Genomic DNA, 7,703 nt, shown 5'->3' with positions numbered 1-7,703 from the left:
GGTAGCCAAAAAGCTGCTGGGGAAACAATGAGCCTGGTGTATATTTTAATTCAAAGAAAAATGGTACAGAGAACCACACTTATTTTTTTCTCTGGCTGTTCTGTTGCAGATATGAATTGTTTGGTGAGAGGTGACCCGAAGGTGTGCCTGCGCAGTGCCCCACAGCCTCCCCACGCCTGGGCATGCCTGGCTAGCGCAACCAGCAGGCATTGACAGAAACCTGGGTCACACTCTATGTATTGTACGTTGCAAATGACGGGACCAAAACCTGTTTTGCCTCCTGGCACCTCGCTGCTTTGCCGAGCGTTCCTGCCCTGCTCTGTACATATCATGCTTCAGGCTTTCTGGATCCCACCCTTCAGAGAGCAGTTGCACTGTCTTGCTTGGCACCGAGCCCCCATGTTCTGTGGCTAGCATCGACCTTCTCGTCCCCATGCAGAAAGTCCCATCACAGCAAATTCTGCCCATTTATCGAACACCTGGACAGTCAAGCTTTCCTCTGTCACAAAGGCAAGACAAGCGTGACTGACAAATGCACAAGTAGCAAGGATGGCTGGTGTCTGCCCGTGGAACCTGCTGGCACACCTGGCATCCCAGGGTGAGGTCCCCTCCACCAGTGTTCCTGCAGGTCTTCTACCTCACCCAGCCCTTTCACCTCTCTGTACCAAACCTCTTCTTCAAAACTTCATTCATTACCACGACCGTGTCTGATGAGCAGCTCCGTGAGATAATTTTACATCGCTACCTGTTGCTACTAAGAGGAAAGGGAGCAACGACTCCCTTTGGTCAGTAAGAACAGAAGGTGTTACCTGACAGCAGATAAATGTGCATCATGCAAACACAACCCCAGCTGAGTGCAGGAGGATCCGGGTGCTGGCCTGGGAGGCATCGGGGGAATCCCCCGGATAGTCAAGCTCACAGAATTAGAGGCAGATGTAAATGACACTGTGGAAATATGACAGACTAAAACCATTAAAAGCAGAGGATTCAGGGCAAAATCCAACCAAAATGTTGCCTGGGAGTAGCAAGTCTCTTTTCCCTATACTGTTATTTTTCTTGAACGATTCACTACAAAGTCCTTGTACCAGCTTTCCCTGCTCGCTGCTAGAGGCAACGTACTGGGCCAGAGGACTAGCAGACCCGTCACAGTGCTGTGCATTGTTGGGAAGCCTATATCGCGTGGTTCATGTACAAGGACCGGCCAGCTCTCCTGGGAGCAGACGTAATTAAATTTTGCTCAGTCGTGCAGGTAGAGAAGAAGCTCTTGACAGTCTTGCCTCTTGCCCTTGCACGCCTCCGTAACAGGCTGCGCAGCAGCTGGCCTTGCCTCTCCAGAATGCACAAGCTGGAAACCCGGAACACTGGGGGAGCTGGGGACACCCCATAGGCTTCAGATGGTCCATCTGGTTTCTCTCCTCAGAAAGAAGGAGTCCAGCAAAGCTCTCACCAGCACAGCATCCCTCAGAGAAGGAAACTTCATTTTTTCGAAGGAAAATGTCTCATTCTAGGTCTGCAACCTCACCATGCATGAAAACTGCATGAGTCTTGCTGCAAACGGGAGCCTGCAGAGCGCACCCGCGCCAGGCTGCCCAGGCAGCTCGGTCAGTGCCGGTCACACCTCGAACAGCAGCTGGTTTTGGCAGACCCCGGGTGGCTTTCTGTAGGAGATCCCACTCCAATGGACATGAGGGAAAGGAGGACACCAGCCCGCGCAGTTCGGCCCCGGCCGGCCAGTCTCATGCGTGAGGCTAAAATCCCCTCTGGCTGTGACACCAGGCAGGGAGGACACGGGCTCACAAGTGACCAGCAGAGTCAGTAATGAAAACGCAGAGCTCCAGCGCCCTTTTCGTTGTGGATATCAAAGGACTGGCCCAAAAGGCTCAGACTCCTTGACTCCACCTTACACAGAAACTGAGGCACAGGACTGTGGGGTGACCTCCCGGGAGGGAGGGCTGTTGCTGGTCCCAGCGCAGCGCTGTGCCCAAGGGCAGCGCAGGCTTCGTCACACACAGCCGAGAGCATCAACACGCAGCACGTGCTGCCTTGGTGCCCTGCATCCGGCTGGGAGAGAGTTAATTTTCTTCTCAGCAGCTGGTTCGGTGTGTGCTCTGGATCTGGTGTGGGAATCACCCTGATAACACACTGAAGGTTTTGGTTGTTGCTAAGAGATGTTTATACTAAGCCATGGACTTCTGGGTTTCTGAGGCCCTGCCAGCGGGAGGGCTGGGGGGGCACAGGGAGCTGGGAGGGGGCACAGCTGGGACAGCCAGCCCCAGCTGCCCAGAGGGATATGCCAGACCACAGAACGCCATGCCCAGTGTACAAACTGGGGGAAGAAGGAGGAAAGGGGAATGATCACAGTGATGGTCTCCGTGTTCCCAAGTGCCTGTTGGGCGTGACAGAGCCCTGCTTTCCCGGGGGTGGCCGAGCGGCCGCCGGCCCGGGGAGCGGTGGATGAACTCCCTCTGCTTTGCTTGCATGCGCAGCCTGTGCTTTACCCATTAAACTGCCTGTGTTTCATCCACCAGTGTTCTCACTTTCACTTTTCCGACTCTGCCCCCCGTCCCAGTTAAATCACAATATTCTGCATGTGCAAAACTTTTTCTTCCCACCCACCCCGCTTTCTGGTGACATGCTCAGCCGGGTCTGCCCGCTGCCACCTTCGGTCAGGTCACCGTCCCCTGACCCCGGCGTTCCCTCCCCGCGGGGTGAGCACCGCAGTGCTCGCTCCTTGCTTCCTGGGAAAGAGACCTGCTTCCCGGAGGAAAGTAGATGGGAGGAGGCCTGAAGGTGGGGAAACCCTGCCTGAAAGAGCCCGGCCCTACGAGGGAGGGTCGCAGTCCCCCGGTGGCAGCAGGACATGCTGCAGCTAGTGGCCACACGCCACCTGGCCCAGAGCAGCTCTGAGGTCCCAGCCTGCCACCGCTCCTGACCTTCCCTCGGTTACTGCAGAAACTCTTCTTTCCCTGTCCAATTCCACCATCTCGTGGACATTTCTGGAGCAGACACAGTGCGGCCATGCGCTGGGCCAGAGGGAGGGCGAGAAGCCCCCACAGAGTCCGCAGCCCCTGGCACCCACCTGGCTCCCGTGCCCGCAGCAGCCTGCGCCTTTTGTAGGAGCTGCCCAAACTCCTCTGTTTGCTCAGGGTAACGGTTGTGTTTGTTTGGCGTCTCGCTGAAAACCTGATCAAGTTCAGAGCAGAACTGTGTGCAGACTCAGTAAAGCGCTTGAACAACTTACACAAACCCTGTGTTAATCCTGCACGTGGAAACCTACAGGAGCTGTACAGAAGACTCAAAGTGAACATCCTGCTACGTGGAGGTGGGGCTGGACCCCACTTGTAAGAGGAAATTTTCTTCCCAAATCAAATTCTGTGCAGTCTGCTTGCCACTTGCCAATGACTCCACATTGCCCATGGCTCCACATTGCCCCTGCTAAGTTTAGGACAATGAAACAGCAGATGAAATCCAGCGGTCAGCACACAGCGGAAACCAGGTGTAGAAGAGCTTCTCCGGGGTGTTCCAAGGCTGGCTGACCCTGCAGTGGCTTTGAGCCACGTGCTGATGGGAACTGGTCAGGAGAAACTTAAAACCTGGGATTTTTAGTGTCATTGCTACAGAAGAAAGTGCAGCGTCGTACCTCAGGTGGTACATACTGCCACTGCTAAGGGAGAGCTGCCACCGCCACCACAGAAGAAGCCTTTTAGGAGACATTTGGATCACAGCAGGAGCTATTCCGTCACCATTTCAGCAGCCACAGAGTAAGAACTGAGGGTGAATCTGGAGAAGGAAAGAATGGCAACTGCTCTCATATTTTGATTTTTAGCTGCCTGCAATGTTCTGTGTGAAAAAAACAGCCAACAATGATTTGCAGAGGCCCGCAGAGGCAGAGAGGTCCAGGGCGCTTTGGCAGCATGCAAGGTGGTCCGCCTTGCCTTTGTGCGCTCCTCCAGGGGAAGTGCAGCATTCGGATACGTTCTCTGCCTCCCATTTCAGGTTGCTCCTCCTGGTGTTAGTGCCACATAAATCAGCTGGATTTGCTCTCTGCAGATGTTGCTTGGCATGCCTGCACAGTGCAGAGGGTACAGAGCAGCTGGAGCAGCTGCACCTCCTGTACGCCCGCCAGCGCCGTTCGGGTGCTACTGGTGCTGCTGGTGCTGGTGCTGTCCACATGCATGGGTGCGCTGCTGTCCAAGTGTTCTGTGAAGCTGCCAAACTGCACAGCACAGTCAAGAAAAAAAAAAGGGGGGAAAAAAAGACTAAACCCTTTTATAAATGGGAATAAGAGTAAGTGGTAGGGTTTTAAGTAAAAGAAAAGGGCATTTTATTTTGCAAGACTTGGAGGGTTTGGCTCTCCCCAGGTACTTTCTCAGGCTCCCAGGGACCCATCAGGGCCAGCTCTGGCCTCGGGCAGAGCAGCTGGCAGGGTGCTGAGGTGACAGCCAGCTGACCCTGGCTTAAGCCAGAGAGGACGGGGAACAAGTGTCCAGCCTGTCCTTGCTGGTTCCAGCCTTTGGCAAAGCTTTCTGCTGCCACCAAGGGACAGGCCAGGGGGGATGGGGATGGTGTCAGGGGTGTCCTCACCCATCGCGGTGCCATTTGGGGCATGAGGGGGGCATCTGGAGTAGGCAGCAGTCAGAAGGGTAAGAGCTGAAGCCCACCCAACACGATACGACCGAGACAGGTGCTAAACGTAAATACCGGATGTGTGTGGTGATGTGCAATGCCGGTAACAGTAAAACCAAAACATTTTCTCTGCAGTGCTGCCCAGCGGTGGGGTGGTGGTGACCCCACATGGCTGAAGACCCTTCTCCACAGGGTCTGAGTCAAGCTTCTGGAGATCCCGTCACTGCCCGTCACTTCTCTCACCTGTCACGGAGAAGAGTCACTGGCCTGAACTGATAGCCCCTTCTCAAAATCTTGCTGCAATAGGTCATGTGTTCATCTTCAGGAGTGACTGTGCTATGAGGAGGCTGCAGGAGCCCTGGCCGCCATTCCTGTGTGCATCCCCCCATGGAGGGGCAGCCACGCTGGGCTGGCAGCCCCCTGCCTCCACGGGGCACCCGGCTCCTCCGCCCGGGAGAGGGGCACCAACAGCCAGCTCAGTCGGCACTGAATACCACGCCAAGCACGTGCCATTCCACCTGTGTCTGCAGGTCCGGCATGTTGTGGCACTCGCCAGCAGCCCGGCTCTCCACGCGCTGGCTGGGACTGCGGCACCGCCTGGGCAGAGCGGCATCGCGGGGGAACCAGAGCCCAGAACAACGGCAGAGCCACGTTCGAAACGCTCCATTTCAGCAGCAAGAATACAGGGCAATAGCGTGACCCAGGTTACTGGACGGCTGCCTGACACCTGAAGGCAGCTGGTTCTGCGCGGTGGAGATCGCTGTTAGCAATGGCAGAGGTGGCTGCTGCAGAGGCACAGCATGGTGAGAGCCCACAACACTCTGGCACCGCTGAGACAGCCCTCCGAAACGGCAGGGAGGGTGTCGTGAGGTACACGTGAAGCAGTGACCTTATGGACACCCCCCTCCACATCCATCCCCCAAGACGCCCGCCCAGGCACCTCCAGGTGGGACACCCTGGCTAACACCACGCTGAGCCGTCTCCGTGCACCGAGGCAGCGTGCGCATCACCAGTGTGTGACATGGTGCGCTAATGTGGTGAATAAAACTCCATCACCTGCTTAAAAGTGTTTGTGCACGTTTGTCATCTTCATGGGCTAGTTCTCCCACGTGCTGTTGGGGTAGATGTACGGGGGCCAGCAGAAGCAGGTTTGACAGGACTCCTTTTGCTTATAAGCAAAAGATAAGGGCTTGCATTTTGCAGGTTATTGTCATCAGGCAAAATCAACTTTTCTGTGGAATTTTAAGGCAATCAAAGAAAAAGATGCAAAACCAATGATGAACAAAGTGAACTTGTTAAGAAAAGCCCTCACTTGAAAAAAAAAAAAGTTAAATGTACCTTTCAGAGAAAATACAAACCCCAATACCTATAATCAGGATTAAAATACAATATAAATATTACATAATATATAATTTAATAACATCATTAATATTATATAAATATAATACCATAATAAGCATTTTCTGGCATCAATAGGCACCTAAACAATAACAAAGTTCAAGTGAGTATTAGAGGATTCCAGTATATTGTTTCCTCACATAATCCCGGTAACACATTAATATTCACCAGAAAGATGCCAGTCCTCTGAGCAATGCTTTCCAGTTAATTAGTTCTGCTATGAATCAAACCCTGTTAAATAAATAGGGTGAACCACATCTCACATCACATTTCTGAAAGGAAAATATTCACAATCTGTATTTTACAGAGGGCTGAGAACAAGACATTGTAAGGGCAAAACTTACTAAGGGCAAAACTAACTAAGGGCAAAACTAAGGATGAAACACACCCCCATCCCCCTTCCCCCACCTCTCCTCCAAAAAGTTGATGCAATTTTTTGTACCTTGAGATATTTGTGATTTGACTTTTCTGGGTCAGTGTTGTTCCACACCATTTAACATTCACAATAGGTCCCACTGAGTGCAGTTATCTCTTAAGCACCACTGGATATCCGACCCCTGAGGCCTTAATTAGGCACTGAGAAAATGATTTGTGTGTCTAAGAGGGGATGCTCACGTTCAGGTTACACACACCTCTGGAAGGAGGACTTGCCTTGGGTCACAGAGCCCCTGCCAGAGGCAGGTGTGTTATGCACCACTCACAAAGGGGAGAAGCTGGGAGCAGCCTGGAAGAGCTCAGCCTCCCCCTGCCTCACCAGGATGAACCACCAGCCCCCCCGTCACCCCTTTGTCAGACCCATCTCCACTCCGTCCTTAAAAAAGATGTTGGAAACTGATGTTCTTCTTACTTGTGAGCTACCTGTGTAACACAAGAAAGCAGGACGAGCCCTCCACAGATGTCCTGCTTCCGGCTGGGAGAGAGTTAATTTTCTTCTCAGCAGCTGGTTCGGTGTGTGCTCTGGATCTGGTGTGGGAATCACCCTGATAACACACTGAAGGTTTTGGTTGTTGCTAAGAGATGTTTATACTAAGCCATGGACTTCTGGGTTTCTGAGGCCCTGCCAGCGGGAGGGCTGGGGGGGCACAAGGAGCTGGGAGGGGGCACAGCTGGGACAGCCAGCCCCAACTGCCCAGAGGGATGTGCCAGACCACAGAACGCCATGCCCAGTGTACAAACTGGGGGGGTTGGCTGGGGCCAGCTGATTGCTGCTTGGGCATGGCTGGGCATCACTCAGCAGGGGGTGAGAAACTCTACTGGCATCAGTTAGGGTCCCTCCCCCTTAGGATTTTATTCCTCTCCACTACTCCCTCCTTTTCATTACAATTATTATTCATTGTAATTTTATTTTATTTCAACTATTAAATTGTTCTTGTCTCAGCCCTCGAGTTTTACCTTTTTCCGAGTTCTCCTCTCCATCTCTCAGTGCGGGGGGAGCAAGCGAGTGGCTGTGTGGTACTTAGCTCCTGGCCGGAGTTAAATCATGACAGTGGAGAAGCAAAACAGCAACAGAACAAGGAGAGCCTAGAACAGCATCCCCCCACCCCCCAGCACAGCAGCTGGTGTAATTAGGAATTGTGATGGGGGGGGGGAACATAACTTGGAATGTAATTACCTGTAATCAACAGCAATGCATTTCACCTGTAACCCATTTGCTGTGAATACACACAGGCTGCACACCA

This window comes from Falco naumanni, chromosome 3 (assembly GCF_017639655.2).
Source record: "Falco naumanni isolate bFalNau1 chromosome 3, bFalNau1.pat, whole genome shotgun sequence".
NCBI classification, from domain to species: Eukaryota; Metazoa; Chordata; class Aves; order Falconiformes; family Falconidae; genus Falco; species Falco naumanni.
The sequence above is the reverse complement of the archived record's forward strand: the minus strand, read 5'-3'. Positions refer to the sequence as shown.